Genomic DNA, 19923 nt, shown 5'->3' with positions numbered 1-19923 from the left:
TAATGAAGAGCTGAAATACATACTCAGCACCTCATTAGCATGAGGGCAGCTGCGGCATTTTGAAATTGACGCGGCTCACCGCCGCATGGCTCGTCCAGACGGGACTCCTTTTCGAAAGGACCCCAGCTACTTCGAAGTCCCCTTATTCCTATGAGCAGGTAGGGGAATAAGGAATAAGGGGACGTCGAAGTAGCCGGGGTCCTTTCAAAAAGGAGCCCAGTCTAGACGAGCCGTGTGGCGGCGAGCTGCGTCAATTTCGATGTGCTGTGGTCACCCGCATGCTAATGAGGCACTGAATATGTATTTCAGCGCTTCATTAATAAACTTTGAAATGGCCATTTGCATGGCCATTTCGAAGTTTTTGGCGAGTGTAGACATGGCCTATGTATTGGAATGGACAATCAGGAAGATGCAGGACAGAATCTGGACAGGACTTCTTGACATGCTGATGGCTGACCATAATAGTGAATGACAAAACACCAGTGTCTGATGGAAGAGTGATGGTGAATGCTAACATTACCGTTCCATACTGACAGGTGGATCATCACCTCTGGCTCAGGAGAAGCAAACAATGGGAAGGATCAATTGTTGTGTAAATCTGAAATGAGTGGTAGTGGTTTCAGAAATTCCAAATCCAGATGTAGCCCATCATGGAGATGTGTGATGAGCTCACGCCAGTCCCTAAACCACCAGAACTTTTGATTCAGGGAAGCCACATTCATGCAGAAGAGGGTGAATATTGCCTTTTGGAAGCTGGAAACACCAAACAGCTTTCTGTCAGCTACACAGCACTTGGGGGTTGGAAAATTCACTTTTGTGGAGTCATGATTGTGCCAGGTTCATGAGGCAATTTACACTGATCTCCCAAAGGGTGGTTGCCATAAACAGATTAATAATAGCTGGTATTCAGAAAATGTGGATTCTGAATTATGTAGAGGCTGTTAATGAGATCCAGATCCCAATTCCTTGCCCACCAAATGGGGCAAATGAGTATGTGACCTGAAAAGATTATTGTTCACTCATTCTGCAAGGCATAGGGGACAACAGAGGAAGATTGATTAATACCAGATGATGTGGTATTCATGACATTGAAAAGGCTCATGATGCCAGGGGAGAACATAAACCTTGTCCTTGAGTGTCAGAAGGAGATACTTTATCTGCAGAAATGATGTGGTATGCTCTGGTTGGTCTGTGTCAACAGTTATTTTGGAACTCATCAAATCACACCTTGGAAAAGAAAATTCAGTTACAAACTCTAGCTGCAAATTGGTCCTGGAGTGTACATGAGGTTGGAGGGGAAAATGGTCTCATGAAGCTCAGTTTTTTAATAATCTTTTCTCAGGGGGAGTCACAGGCTTACAGTCTGTCACCCAAAAAAAAATCCTAAGAATTTTAAAATTGCTTATTTTAAGCAGGACTCTTCCAAGTTAATGCTTCCTAATGGTGAGCTAACTCAAACTTGCTTGGACAAATTACAGTAGCTCTAAGATAGGCTTAGCATCTGATATAACTGGAGATCTTATAGGGAGACACTGTAAGGTAGAGAAAAAGAAGTTCACAAATTATAAGAATCAAGAGCAGGCACTAGAAGCTCAACAAATCATGTTATAGAATCTCCAAGAGCAGTCCCTTTGGGGAGAGGAAGTCACATCACTGACACACACACTATTTTTTATTTCTTTGGAACCGGAGGAGATCAACTGGTGAGGCACAATGTGCTTGTAGAACATCACCATCTGTATTTTTCAGTGCAGTTCCAGCTCCTACTCTAAAAGAGTAAATTTGAAGAGTTTGCACCCCACTTATACCTTAAATATCTCAGTTTTTCTTTTTTCATCTAACTAATTTTTTTAAGTGGGAAATGTTCCAGCCATTTTATTTTCCTTCTTTTTAAAATGTGAAAGTGTGATCGTGTCCATACGCGTCTATAGAGTCTATATAGAGAAGGTTCCACAAAGAAGTTCCCCAGTTTACAGAGACCTATGTAATGTTTCATAAAATCACCCATTAAAACGTATTGAATGTTCTATGCTTAATAGTCCTGAGAGACTTGAAATTGTCAGCTGTAAATTCTAGAAAACAAGAGTTGTCAAATTTCTGCTGTCAAACTGTTAAAAGTGTCTGTTAGAAGAGTGGGGCTGCAATGAAAAAGAGTTAGAATTCAAAGGAAGCAGTATAATTGGTCCTGAAGTTGTGGTTTAAACGTTCAGTCATTTGGTTTCAGTTATAAGATATTAAGTTATTTATGGCAGTGTCCTAGACTTTATGTCTGTAGAGGTCCTTTCCAAATCTGTGTTCCTAAAACCAACTTCAAATTATAGATTTTATTTAGGTAGAATTCTTTAGTTGAAATTTATAATCAAATGGTATTAGCTAACTCATTAGAGACTTAATCCAATATTAATCTCAGGCAATCTCTTTTTAATTCCCTTCTTATTTTCCTGAGATTTGGTTGTTTCTCAGTATGTAACTCGTGATTTACCTTGTCTTGAAGAATGAATGAATGAATGAAAGAAAGAAAAAGAGTCTTAATCAAATGAATAAGATTCTCATTCAATAACATTATGCAGTAGCAGAGAGCTAAAATGTGCAAATGGTAGAAGTCTAAATAACAACATGTGAAGTAGAGTGCCTTGTAGTAAATGAGGATTTTCGTATAATGCTGGTCACACAAAATCAACGGGACACAGCAATATCAAGGTACAAAATATATTGGAAAGACAGAAGAGGTCATGCTGGTGGGGCAGTGGCATTATCTTGGAAAGAACATACAGAATATCATAAAGAAAAATCTTATAGTGAACCAAACTATGATAGGATATTTATGGATAATAATTCCATAGTCTAATAATAAGAACAGATATATTTCTAAACACCTAAGCAAGATGATACGAGTGACTGTCGAATCCTCAGGGAGATTAGAGAGTCTATAAATATAAAAAAGCTTGGCAATAATGGGGGACTTCAACTATCCCCATATTGATTGAGTACATGTCACCTCAGATAGGGGTGCAGGCATAAAGTTCCTTGACACCTCAAATGATTGCTCCTTGGAGCAAGTCAACCTGGAACTCACAGGAGAAGAGGCAGTTCTTGATTTAGTCCTAACTGAGGCATAACATCTGATTCAAGAGGTAAATATAGCTGTGCCCCTTGGTAATAATGACCATAATATATTTAACGTTCCTGTCATAGGGAAAACACCACAGCAGTACAACACTGTAGCATTTAGTTTCAAACAGGGGGACTACACAAAGAAGAGGACATAAGTTAAATAGAAATTAAAATGTACAATGACAAAAGTCAAATCTATCTCCATGTAAACGTATACCAATTTTAAAAAAATAGTCAAAAAGTGCCACTGTAGCTAAAGAACAAAATAAAAGAAGCAATAAGCAAAAAAGGCATCCCTTTAAAAGTGGAAGTTAAATAGAAAATAGAAAAGAACATAAACACTTCAAATTAAATTTAAGAATATAGAAGGCCAGAAAAGAATCTGAAGAATAGCTAACTAAAGATTCAAAATGTAATAGCAAAAGAAAAACATGAAGTTCACTGGAAGCAGAAAATCTGCTAAATAGTTGTTGGGGCCACTGGATGACCAAGATGCCAAAGGAGGACTCAAGGACGATAAGGATGTTGTGGAGAAACTAAATGAATTCTTTACATCAATCTTCATGGCTGAGGGTGTGAGGGAGATTCCTAAACATGAGCCATTATTTTTAGATGAGAAATCTGAGGAACTTTCACAGATTGAGGTGACATTAGAGGAGGTTTTGGAACAACTGATGAACTAAACAGTAATAAGTCACCATGACCAGTTGATATTCAGCCAACCATTCTGAAGGAATTCAAATGTGAAATTGCAGAACCACTATGTTCATAATCTCTTATTTAAAACAGGTTTGAATGACTGGAAGATAGCAAATGTAACAGCAATGTTTAAAAAAGACTCGAGAGGTGATCCCATCAATTACAGGTGGATAAGCAAGCCAGGCAAACTGGTTGAAACTATAGTGAAAAATAAAACGGTTAATCACATAGATTAATTTATTGGGGAAGAATCAAAATATTTTTTTAAAGGGAAATTAGGCCTCAACAAACTACTAGAAATATGTGACTAAGTGGGATTCAGTAGACACAGTGTACTTAGATTTTGAGAGACTTTGACAAAATCCCTCACCTAAGGTTCTTAACCAAATCAAGCTGTCATGGACTAAGAGGGAAGGTCCTCTCATGGATAGGTACTGGTTAAAAGCTAGGGCAAAGGGTAGTAAAAAATTGTCAGTTTCAGAATGAAAAGTAAATAATGGTGTCCCTCAGCTGTCTGTATTGGGATCAATCCTTTTCACTATATTTGTAAGTGATTTGGAAAAACGGTAATCAGTGAGATGGCAAAATTTGCAGGTGATACAAAACTGCACAAGCTAGTTAAGTTCCACGAAGACAGTGAAGAGCTAGAAATAAACTCACAAAGCTGGTTGACTGGGCAACAAAATGGCAAATGAAATTCAATGTTGATGCAGTAATCCCTCGAGATACACACATTCGACATGCACATATCTCACAGTAGCACTATTGGAGGGGGACCATGGAAGCTCCAGGCCCAGGCAGCTGCCACAGCACAAGGGGAGGAGATCCCCTGTCAAAGGGGATCAGAGCTGGTGCAGCCAGCTCTTTCCCTCAGTGCTGTCACTGGTGGTGGGGGATTCTCCTTAACAGGTATCTCAGCCCAGGTCTCTCCCCAACCCACCTTCTTCCTCCTTCTTCCCTCTGTCAAAGGGCTGGTGAGCTGGAGGACTGCAGCACTCTGCCAGCTCAGCCCCAGCAGCCTCCAACGCTGGTCAAGGGGCAAGAGAGATGGCCGTCAGGTCCAGGAACCCTGGCAGCAAAAGGCCTTGCAGTTTGCCAGGGCGCAGCCTCCACAGCCCGCTCCTCTACCATGGAGACAAGGAAAAGGGCTTGAAGCTGGCCAGGGATAGAGAACCACAGGCAGCACTAGCAGGGGAAAACCTGGGGTAGGGTGGGGACAGGGTGCCATCTTAACTGACTTTTTTTTTTTTTATAAAACAAAGGAAAAGATAAGCATTGCTTATACCTTCAGTATTACATATCAGATGAAATGCTCTGGAAGTAACTTTTTTCAAACACCACTGTATTTATTACACTGTACTGTTTCACAAAAACATTCAGATAATTTCTTTAATGCACAAAACCATATCATAAACTCATTTTTAACTGTACAATACAAAACCCATGGACTGCTATGCCTACCTACATGCCTCCAGCTTCCATCCAGGGCATACTACATGATTCATTGTATATAGCCAGGCACTAAGGTACAACCACATTTGCTCCAATCCCTCAGACAGAGACAAATATCTACAAGACCTTTACCAGGCCTTCCTGAAACTTCACTACCCACCTAAGGGAGTGAAGGAACAGAATGACAGACCCAGATTGTACCCAGAAGCCACCTGCAGCAAGACAGGCCCAACAAAGAAAACAAGAGAACACCACTGGCCATCACATACCATCCCCAGCTAAAACCTCTCCAGCACATCATCAGTAATTTACAACCCATCCTGGACAATGATCCTTCACTCTCACAGAGCTTGGGAGGCAGGCCAGTCCTTTCCTATGGACAGCCTTCCACCCTTAAACAAATTCTAACCAGCAACTATAGACCACACCACAGTAACGCTAAACCTGGAAGCAATCCCTGCAACAAACCTTGGTGCCAGCTTTGCTCACATATCTACATCAGTGATATCCTCACAGGACCTAACCACATCAACCACAACATCAGGGGCTTTCACCTGCACATCTACTAATATAATATAAACAGTCAAGTGCCAGCAATGCCCCACTGCAATTTACATTGGTCAAACTGGACCGTCTCTACCTAAAAGAATAAATGGACACAAATCAGACATCAGGAATGGCAACATACAAAAACCTGTAAGAAAACACTTCAATCTCTCCCGACACTCGGTAACAAATTTAAAAGTAGCAGTCCTACAACAACAACAAAAGAAAAAACTTCATAAACAAATTCCAAAGAGAAACTGCAAAGCTGCAATTCATTTGCAGATTTGACACCATCAATCAAGGATTGAACAGAGACTGGGCATGGTTTCTCTGTTCTTGATGTTCACAGCTCCACATTAGCTGCTGCTAACGGGTCACATCATCCCTGACTGACCTGACCTGATTTCTCCTCTCTTGATATTCACAACTCCACATTAACTGCTGATAATGGACCACATCTTCCATGACTGAACAGACCTTGTCAACTCTGGCCCTCCCCTTAACTGAGACTTCCTCTTTACACCCTGCTCCGCAACCCCCAAGTCATGCAACTGATGAAGCGGGTCTTTGCCCATGAAAGCTTATGCTCCAAAAATATCTGTTAGTCTATGAGAGGCCACAGGACTTCTTGTGCTTTTGTACAATACTTTACAGTTTCACAAAAACAGTCAGTGAGCTTTTCTTTTTCACACAATAAAACTTTTTTACAACTGAACTGTACTGTATTGTAAAGTACTCACAGTATTTTATTATAAGAAACACAGGAAATGTACATGTACTACAGTACAGTACAGAACAATCTTCAATCTACTTCACGCATTGGGGAATCTGGCTCTCCCCTTGACGTTCAGGGCTTGGTTGATTGGGTTGTGCTACTACTGTCAATGTTCTTCCTGAAAAAAAATTGTCCAGCGAAGACTGCACTTACTTGTGCCGCTTCTCTGTAAAGCTGTGTGTAGCAAGCATTGGCTGCCTTCATCAGTTGGGGAACCTTGCCACTTCTTTCACAAACAGGGTCTTTTTCATCAAAGAAGGCCAGGTAATCATCTAAATTACTGGTTCCCAAACTTTTCAGCATCAGGTCCCCCCTTTTGATTTTTGAGAAACCCTCATGCCCCCCACTTCTTCTTTATGATCAGCCAACCCCCCCTTTTAACAAAATATTGAATTCTTAATTTAAAATAGACACAAAATCTTGATATAAAATGTTATTTAAAATTAAAATAAGCACAAATAGTTGTTCCTGGCCCAAAAATTTAATAAAATGTAATTTACCATCAGAAACAACAGAAACAAATGAATGTAACATGAAAGATGCTGCTGCATTTTCTTCATAAGTTGGGAAATACTAGGAGACTGACTATGGACCATCCAGACTAATGGCACAGGCCACATCTTGTAGGTTCCTGGTGCAGCCCAAGTTGTCCAGCTGCCTGAGCCCTGTGCTGCTGGGGCTGCCCACCTGAACTGCCCACACAAGCCACGAGCCAGTTGCCCGAGCCGTCCGCCTGAGCCCCCGTGCTGCCATGGCCAGCTGGCTGCCCAAGCTCCCGTGATGCTGGGGCCAGCCACCTGCCCACTAGCTGCCCGAACTACCTGCCAGCCACAGGCCAGCCACCTGAGCTGTTCATCTGAGCCACCACACTGCTGGGGTTAGCCACCCACCTGCCAGACACCCAAGGTGCCCACCCACGCCCTGCGCAGTTAGAGCCAGCTGCCTACCTGAGCCCCTGCACTGTGGGGGCCAGCCACTTGAGCTCCCGCACTGCTGGGGCCAGCTGCCCAGCTACCCTAGCCACCTGCCCAAGCCCTTCACTGCCTGAACCCCCACACTGCCAGGATCAGCTGCCCATCCACCAGCCACTGGCCAGCCACCTGAGCCACGGGCCAGCTGCCCAAGGCCCCGCACTGCTGGGGCCAGCCACCCAAGCCCTTCCCTCTCCAAAAGTCAGGCGTTACCAGCCCACCATCTAAACCCATCCTCCTAATCCATACTCACTCACCTTTCCAGGAGGCAGCTAGCTCCACATGGGCCTTCACTGGTTGCCTGTTTTTTATATTGGCTGACCGGGTCACACAGGTGAAATGGCAGAGGCTGAGGGCTGGAAGCAAGGACCAGCTCTTTCTCGGTGTTGGGGAAGTGATGGGGGGCTGGGTTACCTCATGCCCCCCCTGGAATTTCTCTATGCCCCCCCAGCGGGGCACGCCCCCAGTGTGGGAAACCATAATCTAAATGTTTGAATACATCAGCCACGCCTTTCATGGTGAGAATTCAGGGCGGGGGAGGGGAGTCTTCTTGTTTTCCATGGGCTTTTCCTCCTCATGGTGCTCCTTATTCAGCCCAAGAAGATCCTTGTAGGAGAGTTCCTCCATATGGGAATCTCGCGGTCAGCCACATTTCCCTCACCAACCTCCTGAAAGCCAACATTTTTAACCAGCTCTACAATCTCCTACCTTGTCTCACTGATAACTTCAGCAGCAGCAAAGCCCTGTAAGTCATTCACAACTTCAGGTCGGATATTTTTCCAGACTCCTTTAAGGCACTTCTGCTGAACATCATTCCAGACCTCTCCAATGACCCCTATGGCCACCTTTACGTTAAATTTCTTTCAAAATTCTTTGACGCTTGCCTTGTCATTTGACTCTGTCTCACTAATAAGCATTTGGAATGTCCTCTGTAGGTAATAGCTCTTAAAAGCTCTTACAATGCCTTGATCAATGGGCTCAATCAACCACATTGTGTTTGGTGGCAAGAACAGCACCTTTATGCTCTCCCTGAGGTCATCAATGCTTGGGTGGTGTCCTGGCGCATTATGAAGAAGCACTAGAGTTTTGAAAGACAGATTTTGCCTGTCACAATAAGCCCTCAATTCCAAATGCAGCACAGTGGAATAACAGTCTTCAAGCAATGATCCAGTGACCCATCCTTTATGGTTAACTCACCAATGCATGGGCAGGTGCCCCTTTGAATAGCCCTTAAGTGCCCTAAAGTTTTCAGAATGGTAAACCAACAATGGTTTCAGCTTGAAGTCACTAGCTGCATTTGCTCCCAGCAGTAGGGTGCAGCAATCCTTTGAAGCCTTGAACCTTGGGGTGGTTTTCTCTTCAACTGATATAAACGTTTGACTTGGCATCTGCTTCCAGAAGAGACCAGTTTCATACAGGTTAAAACCTTGTCTAGGGTCTTAGCTCCCCTCCTTAATGGTGGCTTTTAGAATGGAAGGAAATTTATCAGCAGCACTTCAGCAGCAGCTGCTTCACCACTCACTTTGAGGTTATGAAATCCATGGCATGTTTTAAATTTCTCAAACCATCCTGCACTTGCGCTAAATTCTTTGGCTTCAGGATGATCTTGTTTTAACAGTTGTTAAATGCTGCGGGCCTTTGCTTGAATCACTTGGGTTGAAAGTGGCACATTTTCTGGATTTTGATGCTCAATCCATGTTGTCAACATATGTTCCATTTTTCTCCATGACAGCTGACCTAGTTATTGTCATAGAGGCAGTAGATAAATGTAGCACTCTTGCAAGACTCCTTAATTTTCACTGCATTGTCCCTAATTGCACGGAGTGTTGATTCACTTAGCCCAGTAACATGACTAATGTCCTCTGCCTTTTCACCTCTTTCATAGCATTTTACAACTTCTAATTTTCCTCCAAAGTTATGGATTTTCTTTTCTTTTTGGAGGATGAAGCAGGTATAGAATCACTATGTGGGTTAGTTAGGAAACACTGAAATGAGAGCTTTAAGAGCTGATGCAGACCACAAAGGTGGCTAATGTTTTTGTAAAAAGAGGAGCTGACTGTCCCCATCCCTTTGCCCTTCCTTCTGGGAGCAAGGCTAGGGTTGCCGGGAGGGCAGCACCACAGAGACGCCTGCCCCACCCCGTCTCTATGGGGCTGGAGCTGGTTGTGGAGACTTCACCCTGGCCAGCTCCAAGTCCTTTTGCTGTCAGGGTTCCTCAACCCTATGACCCCCTCCCCCAGCGACGGCACTCGGGCAGAGCTGGCACCAGCTCTGTTCCCCCACCCATGCCTCTGTCGCAGTGGATACTTCTGGCAGGAGCTTTTTTAACATGGGGATACCCGTTAACAAGGGGTCTCCTGACCCCCCGATGATGGCACTGAGGACAGAGCTGGGGCACCCCAGGCCAACTGCAGTCCCTCCTCACAGGGGGATTGCCCCCCTCTACCTGCACTGTGGCAGCAACAGTGCCAGCTGGCACGGCTGATATGGCTCACAGCACTTTGGCTACGTCTACACGTGAAGCCTACATCGAAGTAGCTTATTTCGATGTAGCAACATCGAAATAGTCTATTTCGATGAATAACGTCTACACATCCTCCAGGGCTGGCAACATCGATGTTCAAATTCGATGTTGCGCAGCACCACATCGAAATAGGCGCTGCGAGGGAACGTCTACATGCCAAAGTAGCACACATCGAAATAAGGGTGCCAGGCACAGCTGCAGACAGGGTCACAGGGCGGACTCAACAGCAAGCTGCTCCCTTAAAGGGCCCCTCCCAGACACAGTTGCACTAAACAACACAAGATCCACAGAGCCGACAACTGGTTGCAGACCCTGTGCCTGCAGCATGGATCCCCAGCTGCCGCAGCAGCAGCCAGAAGCCCTGGGCTAAGGGCTGCTGCCCACGGTGACCATAGAGCCCCTCAGGGGCTGGAGAGAGAGCGTCTCTCAACCCCTCAGCTGATGGCCGCCATGGCGGACCCCGCTATTTTGAAGTTGCGGGACGCGCAATGACTACACGGTCCCTACTTCCACGTTGAACGTCGAAGTAGGGCGCTATCCCCATCTCCTGATGAGGATAGCGACTTCGACGTCTCGCCGCCTAACGTTGAAGTTAACTTCGAAATAGCGCCCGATGCGTGTAGCCGTGACGGGCGCTATTTCGAAGTTAGTGCTGCTACTTCGAAGTAGCATGCACGTGTAGACACGGCTTTTAAATCCAGCACCTTAAATCCACTTTTAACAAGGGGATTCTCATTGCCTCCTGCCCTCCCCCAGTGGCACCCCAGGGCAGAACTGGTGGATCAAAGTGCTCTGCCAGCTCTCTTCCCCCTCCATGGGGGATCCCCTTCTCCTGGCTGCATGGTGGCTGCTGGTGTTGAGTTGTTGGCCCCACCCCTTGACTTGCATGAATTTCGATTTATGCTTGGTTTTCCAGGAACCTAACTCTTGTGCCAATCAAGGGTCTACTATAAGTGCAAAGTAATGCACATTGGAAAACATGATACAAACTATACATATAAAATGATGTGGTCTAAATTAGCTTTTACTACTCGACAAAGAGGCCTTGGACCCAGTGTGGATAGTTCTCTGAGGACAGTGAAACAACACCAGACTTAAAAGTAAAGAGAATGTTGAGAATCATTGAGAAAGGGATAGATAATAAGACAGAAAATATCATATTGCCTCTTTATAAATCCAGGGGCTGTCCACATCTTGAATATTGCATGAAGATGTGGTCGCCCCATCTCAAAAAAAAAAAAAAAAAGAAATATTGGAATTAGAAAAGGTTCATAAAGGGGCAACAAAAAAGAGCTAGATAAGTTCACAGCATATGGGTCGATCAATGGCTGTTAGCCAGGATGGATGGGAATGATGTCTCTCGTCTCTGTTTTTCAGAAGATGAGAATTGTCATCAGAGGATTGATCACTTGATTATTACCAATTGTGCTCATTCTCTCTGGGGCACCTGGCATTGGCTACTGTAAGAAGACAGGATACTAGACTAGACAGACCATTGGGAGTGCCTGGGAGGGGGAGGGAATTGTTTTAGAGCAGGGGTGGTGCTGGGAGTGCCTGGCTCTGCTGAGGTAGTGGGAGTTTGGGTTAGACCACGGTGCTGGGGGTGCCTGGGTCTGGGGCAGGGGTGGGGGATTGTATTAGATCAGGAGTGTGGGGGTGCCTGGCTCTGGGGATAGGGGAGGGCATTGAGCCGAACATTAAATATTTATTTTTGTCTTCCTATCTGTCTATCTGGATATATATTATATCTATGTATCTAGATGGAAGGATAAAAATAACTATACAATGGCTACTTCTACACTAGCCCCTTACTTTTGGAAGGGGCATGGTAATGAGTGATATCAGAAGATGCTAATGAGGGGATGCCATGAATATGCACCACTTCATTAGTATAATGGCGGCTGTGTGTGATTCAAAAGTGCCACTTTCGAATCACGCAACACCCGTGTAGACAGGGGCCTTTCAGAAGTATCCCTGGACTTCAAAAGCCTCTTCTTCCTAAAACCAAATAGGAAGAAGGCGCTTTCAAAGTCTGGTGGGTCCTGTCGAAAGGCCCCTATCTACATGCGCAGCATGTGTTCCAAAAGCAGTGCTTTTGAATTGTGTGTAGCCACTGTTATGCTAATGAGGTGCTGCATATTCATGGAAACACCTCATTAGCATCTTCCCAACTTGCTCATTACTGTGCCACTTCTGAAAGGAAGAGGCTAGTGGAGACATACCCAACACGTGACTCTTTGCACTCTATCTGTGGCTCTTCTATCTGGTTGTCCACACCTGCCCTAAAGATTCAGGTAATTTATGTTCTGTGAATCATGCACCAACCAATCCTGACTTCAGCAAAGGTACTAGTTGCTTGTCAGAACTTGCAAACAGGTTGGCTTACTCCTTGGCACATTATGCATTGTTCTCAAACTGTTCCATATTCATCATGTGGTGCTGTTTCTACGCCTTGGTTGGATGAGTTAGTTAAAAAAACAACAACAGAAGAATGAAAATTAATGGTACAGAATGTTCAGTAGGAGTGTTTGTGTAATTCATTCATTCTTAAATTCATGAAACTTTCAGAAGCATTCAATAATATTTTCAGGACTACCTGGCAATTATCCAAATTGCCTTGAATAAATAACAATATTAATTGCAACAAATTAGAAGTCTTGCGGCCTGTGAGAAGAGTGTGGCAATTGAGCGTGCTCTCTGATAACATCTATTGGAGAGCAAGGAGTGAGGCACTGTCTCATTTACATATTAAATGAAGGTAATTTGGGCACTTTGGGGTATCATTTAACTAAGTTTTGTCCTTGGGTTCCCTATTCCTTAGATTACCCTTTTGGAAAAGCCACACAGGAAAAGTCAGGTATTTGGACACATTGATAAAAATTGATGCTGAGATGGGGTAAGAAGCCCTGCACAGAAGAGAGAGACTGCACATTCCTTACTTGATGATCAGTGTTAGGGTCTCTGATGGGTTCCTATGGCCCTTGAGCCTCTTGTACCTGGTCTGAGCTAAGAGCTGTGATTGCCTGTGTGAGTTGAACTCACTGAGGTTTAAGTTGTCTAGCAGGTGGCAAGGAGAGACCAGAGTCCCACTGCAGTTCTGTTCACCTGAGCAGCAGACAAAGCAAAGCAGCAGTGGGGCCCAGCCATAACAACCAGAAGACAGAGCAAAGCAGCAGTTGGATTCAACCACAGGGCAGAGTGTTCATCAGGAGAGCAATTGCATTATAATGGGAGCAAAAGAATATGCAGCAACTGTCTGTGTCAGCCTAGTGGCTCTGCTAAGACCTCTTTCTCTTTTTATGCTGAAGTCAATATAGCAGGATAGGTGGTAGAGCCCCAGAGCTGCCTATAAAACAGAGACCCTCATTCCCCTGGACTTTTGGAACCACCAACTGTGATTGACGAAATGTGGGAATCTACACACTGGCCGTGGAAGGCTGGGAGGCAGAAAAAAACACATTGGCCATTCAAGATCCAGCTTTGGTGGGGACTGGGACTTTTACACCCCTGAGTTCATTTGTTTAAACTTCTGTGCTTGAGAGTGGGTGCAGATTTGCCTAGCAAATGTGCCCAGAGGAGGTATAAATTCTCAGATAGGGTCAAATAAAATAAATTATAAATCATCATGATTCCCTTAAATGAAGAACCTGATTTTTCTGCTCTTGATGTTGGGAGATGGGTTGAAAAACAATTGGTAAAATATTTACACAAATCAGCTTTTTATTATTTATTCAACTTTGCAGTTGAGCCCCAATTTCATACCATGGAGAATCTTGACATCCGCATTTCAGAATTTCTATCTTGAACATGGAAGAGAGGTTTTGTTTTTTTTTTAAAATGATGAATATTTACCTGGATATTTATATCAGAGATATTAAATTTAGAACACACAATTGACTTAAAAATTCAGGTACATTCTGGACAATAAGCATCCTTGACATTATGTTAAAGGATACATGCTACTTAAAAATGACAGCTCTAATTCTCATCTTTAATACCACAGTAGAAGTCCTTAGACTGGGAAAACGCCCAAATTGATATATCCTTTGATTTGTAATGACAGCTAATATTTTCATAAAAAACCTCTATAATACAGACTTTTTTTTATAAAGTACCCCTTTAAAAAAAGTGCCACCAGATAGCTCTCACATACCCTGTAAGGGTACGCATACCACCAGTTAAGGAGCATGGTTCGAAGGTAATCTGAGGTCTTGAAAGAAGTGCTGTTCAACCTTTCCAGATTACTGTACACTTTACAGGAATCAGCTTTGTTTTGTATATCAAATTACACCTCACTTAAAATCTACTTACTTACAAAAACATGCAAAATTATCACAGAAGACTACTACTGAAAACCTGCTGACTTTCTACCATCTTATTATCAAATAAATGAACTGCTATAGAAATATTGTACTTGCACTCCAGTGTAAGGCACATTAACCAGTAGAAACAAGTCACTGTCTGAATGAACTTTTAGATTGTACCAACTTCTGTGTTTTTATGTAGCCTGTTGTAAAACTAGGCAAACATCTAGATGAGTTAATGTACCCCCTGGAAGACCTCAGTGTACCCCCAAGGGTATTGCTTTATTTTATATTGAAGATTTGTTCGCTGCTGTGGAAGACAGTATTTTAGCAAATTGGATTTGTTCAACGCATACCATGAATGAAAGCCCGAGGGGTCTGAATAGAGTTCAAGGCTATTTGAATGACACCCAGGGAACAAAATGATGTCAGCCAAAGTTCTTACACACTTTGATGCTTCAGTACCGTTGCAATTGACTTGTGATGGAGGCAGAACTGGAAGACATCAAATTTATTTGTCTCTATAGAAGCAGAGCTAAATCACGGTAGGTCAACCTTTAACACACTGAGAGCCAGATGAACTCAGAGAACCCTGTATTGATTAATACAGCACAAGATTGCTTCTTCCCCTTCATTCAAACTGCACTATCCCTGGCTCTGAGGTCAAGGCTCTGCAAAGTATGTGTCATTTAGAATTTGCTTTTGCTATCTTGTATCTGTTGTTTGCTTGGATCGGATGAATGGAACCTATTGTATTTTGAAATGCAGCAGTTCAACTAAGTAGCCACAGTGTTGATACTTTTAGTAATGTATTCTCTGGAGGCACTGGTTACCTCTAGTGCACCAGTGTGTTACATGCTATTCTTACACCTGCACTGTAGTCTTGTTCTGCTCATCCATCTGGATTGCTTGGTAAACTGGGTGCAAGCAAATAATATACATTTTAATACAGCTAAATGTAAATGTTAATATCTAGGATCAAATAATACAATGTATATTTAGAGGATGAAGAACTCTATCCCAGGGAGCAGTGACACTGGAATATACTTGAGTCTGTGGTGGATAATCAGCTGCACAGGAGCGTCCGATATCACTCTCTTCCCCAAAGGGCTAATAAGATCCTTGGGTGCCAAGAAAGAGTAGAAAGGTTATATTACCTCTGTCCTTGGCACTTTTGCAATCATTGCTGGAATACTGTGTCCAGTTCTGGTGCTGCCCCCACTTCAAGAAATATGCTGACAAACTAGACAGGATTTACAGCAGATTCAAAGACTGGAAAAATTACCTTGTTGTGGTCGAATCAAAGAGCTTCATCTGTGTAGGTTGAGAAAGGGATGTTTAAGGGGTTGATTACAGGCTGTATCTAGATAGGAGATGAGTATTTATTAATGGGCTTTTCAGTCTAGCAGCGAGATGTATAACACGATCCAATGACTGGAAGGTGAAACGAGGCAAATTCAGACCAGAAATTAGATGTATAGTTTTGATAATGAGTGCAGTTGAAACAATTTAATAAGTGTCACGGTGGAGCATCCATCACTGAGAATTTAAAAATCAAGATTGAATTTCTCTCCCCACCCATGATGGAGTGTCTGCTGCACACTGGCCTAGTGTTAAACTCAGCCCTGGGATGGGGATGAGATTGTGGAGCTTGTAGCTGTGGCACTTATCAGCCAATTAGGACACAGGTGGGACTGTATGAATAGGGCTCTGGCAGAGGAGGAGAGAAGACTTGCTCCAGCTGTGGAGCAGGAGCCTCACGAGGTTTCCTGAGATGAAGTAGTGCTGGAGAAAAACAGGCAGCACTGAGGAGCCCAATCTCAGGCTGCAGGGCCTGAGATGAAGCCTGAGGATATTAGGGCTGTGTGGAGGTGGCCAAGGCAGGAGAAGGCAGTAGGTTCAACCCCTTGCTAATGATAAGTGGCCATTTCAGACTGTAGTTTACCCCTGAGGTAAGGGGCTAGATGATGACTGACAGTGGGTCACTGAGGCAAGGGAGGTATAAAAAGGGTTCCCTGGGAAAGGAGGATCCTTGAGTATGGGGCACTGCCATGACACAGTTCCCTTAGGGAAGGGCACCATGGTCTGGAAAAGACAGAGGTCCTGATATAAGCTGGTGGGGTGCAATCAGATAACAGCAAGCAAACCAGTGCCAGGAAAGGGTAGCCTGCCTAGAGGCCATATTAAGCTAATTCCTGAGTCACCCAGGCACTCTTACAGGCCCACAATACATTTAGAGCTATGCAGGGAGAATGATAGAATAATTCGGTCATGGAAGTGAAACCATGGAATGACAGAAACATTATTGAGGGAGCAAGCATTATAGCTATTATACACTATAGAATGGGGGTAAATAATGCTGGCAACCATTTATTTAGGTTATTGAAGTTGGATACAGCTGTTCTCAGAAGCAGCAAATCCATCATCCACTCAGAAGATCAAGAGACTTCAACAACTTTTTTCAATAACAATGACAACCAAAGCCATTACCCAGTGTCTTACCATGTGGTTCCCCAGGTAATCTTTCACCTGTCAAAGCAGAAGATTCTTTCATATGCAGCACTTGACAGGGGAATACACATGCCAATCACTTATAATTTATGCATTTTCTGGAAGGAAAAAGTTTGTATTTATCCAGAAATTTTGCAGCTTCAGCAGACTGTCGATCTTGGATTTGTCTCCTCTTCACAGTGCCCCTGTATGTCTGCCAAGAGTATTGCTTCCATTTCCACACTGTCTATATCAAATCCATCATATTCAATGAGCACTGTTAATTCTAGTAAGTCAAAAAAGGTCTCATACTTTGGGTTCAGGCAATTGACACCAAGAAAAGATTTATTTTCTGAAACTCTTCTTTGAATTCTCCATTTATTTGATCAAGCGTTGGCCTAAAAGAGCATGTTTCTTGAATCCCTCTATGTTTCAATGGGGCCATTCTTCATTTTAAACTGCTTCAATCAAAATGTGTTGCTGAAATTTTTAAAGGACTTTTGTGATGGTATACTTCCCGAAGTTCAGGTGGCTTTAAATCATTTTCTGAAGCTATGTTAAACATTTTGTCCCCCTTTTCTGAATTTCTCATGTTCAGAAAATCTTTTACTAGGGTGTTCACAGATAAGCAATCCTGAGACAAGCTGCACTCAATTCCTTGCTGGTACTCGGACATAACTTTAAGTAGTCACTTATTTGTAAAAATGCAAAGAAAAATATTACAGTCAAACTAATTGTGATGCTATAAGGAATAAGTGCAGAACTTAATGATATTAATAACATCAGAATTATGAACTGCAAGGAATCTTACCAGATTTGTTGTGTAAGGTATCTGTGATATCACCTTTGTATTGCAAAAGCAACAAGGAGTGCTGTGGTACCTTAAAGACTAAGTGTGACATTATTGGGTTAAACTATATCCATATTGATTATTGTTATAAACACTTTTATATGTTTTCAACAAATCTTGTACAAAATGCCTATGAAAAGCTTATGATTCTTTTCTTTTCTTTTCTTTTAGTTGTTTTTATACTCTTTGTATTCATGTATCATTTCATTTTATATTTGAAGTTATGAGCATTAGCAGTGTACTTGTATTTTGAATATTTGCTTCTGGGAGACATCAATAGGAGGCTTGGCCAGCCTATTTTGAATGAACTACTAGTCAAGTGAATATAGAAATACTTGACAGACAATGGGTCTTGGGAGGTGCCGATGTGCATCTGATGAGTTTTTCTGCAAACATTTAAGCCAGCATAATAACAATGGCATCCATCTGCAAAGAGCTGAGTCATGCATGGGCAGGTGATTCCTTCATGAGGAAAAATTCATTTAGTGATAACTTTTACACAGGAGAGCAATGGGAGACCTTCCACAGGGCCAAGGATAAGAGACCGTAACTGACCAAGTACAATACTCTTATGCAAAACCTCATGATTGCTTTAAAATTGTAGTAATATATTGTACTCAATTACACTCTCTTATCTTCAATTCTGTTTTTATCTCTGGAGGATCTTTGCTAGAAACTGAAGCTTGGAGAAAGAACTGATGTATCCTCCTAGCAGCAGGTGTGTTCCAGGGACCTGATTTTGTTTGAATTCTGTGTGATAACCAGTGCAGACAATCACAAGCACAGTTTGTGACTGCTTGGAGGTGTACATTATGCACAAGTCCTGGCATTGCTTACTTTTTCATGCGACCTGCCCTGGCCTTGGCATTTCCAGTAAGGTCTGTCCTAGGAAGACTGGGTCACACTGAACCATAGATACCCTGACCAGTTACTTCTTGGCCTATCTTAAGATAATACATTAATTCAGAAGAATTAATGGAATGTCTTTTTCACAGAATTACAAGCAGAATCTTACTATGTCTGTCCCATGTCACACAGCTTCTTCAATTCCAAGATGTTGTGTTTGTCAACTTTATTTTAAATGCCTGTAAATAGAGAGTATATAGTTGATTCTGAAAGAAAAGTATACACTTTGTCCAGGATAGTGGAAAAAATGAATTTGTGCACATCACAATAACAACATATAGCCTGAAGTTCAAACAGTGAACATACAATGCTTGAGGTACATTTTCCTGTAAGAGAGATTATACCTGAAGATATCCACTCATAATATTCTCACAGTCATAGGTCTGGAGAATACAGTGCCGATAAATCTATACCATATTGTGATTAGGTTCTTCTCTTCACCTATTCAAAAAGAGACTTTGCATTCGGTGATTTGCCAGTAAGGAAACCAGGAAATCTTTCCTCTACTGTGCCATTTGTATATTACCCGAACAAAAGTCACACTTGTTCTATTTGCTAATGTCTTCAGATTTATCAGCTTTTATAGAGAAATTGTGATCTTTCCATGTTTGACATCATGTGAAGCTTTCATTTTGTATTGGCAAATGGCTATATTTTGCATTATGTGGTCCATAAACCTAAGTCTTGAATGTAGCAACTGCTCTGGACCTTCAGTGAGGGCAAATGTTAGGCTTTGCACAAATACAAATGTGGAGGTATGTTAAAACACATGCACATTCTCCTAGAACATATATTTGCCTTCTCCTCCAAGGGAGAGGACACTCCATTAGAATGTACATATATCCCTCATTTAATGAGTACTTTACTCACAAGTACTCACTAAAATGAGGAACATATATACCTACCATTGTTCACTATATGAGTGAACTTCCCCCGCTTATATGAGCGGGGTCCCTGGTCAGGGGGCAGGGAGTTCTGCAGGCCTGTGGTTGGCTCAGCTCCAGCCGTGGGGTCCCTGGCTGGGGGTTGGGAGACCCACAGCTGGAGCCTTCTCCCTCCCTTCCCTCAGACATGCAGCTGTCTGACAGCCTGCAGCCAGAAAAAATCTCCCCACTACAGACCAGCTTTTGCCTCCCCTCTAAGGTGCCACACAGGGCACTGAACAACAGTTAAACAGCACAGTCTTTGATGTCTCTCACTGAGGCCCAGATGTGCTGGCTCATTGTGACCCTGAGAAACAGAAAACACAGATAGAGGGCTAGCAGGCTAACTGTCAATAAGGGGGCCTCAGG

Source organism: Carettochelys insculpta, chromosome 3 (assembly GCF_033958435.1).
Source record: "Carettochelys insculpta isolate YL-2023 chromosome 3, ASM3395843v1, whole genome shotgun sequence".
NCBI classification, from domain to species: domain Eukaryota; kingdom Metazoa; phylum Chordata; order Testudines; family Carettochelyidae; genus Carettochelys; species Carettochelys insculpta.
This window is presented reverse-complemented; position numbering follows the sequence as displayed.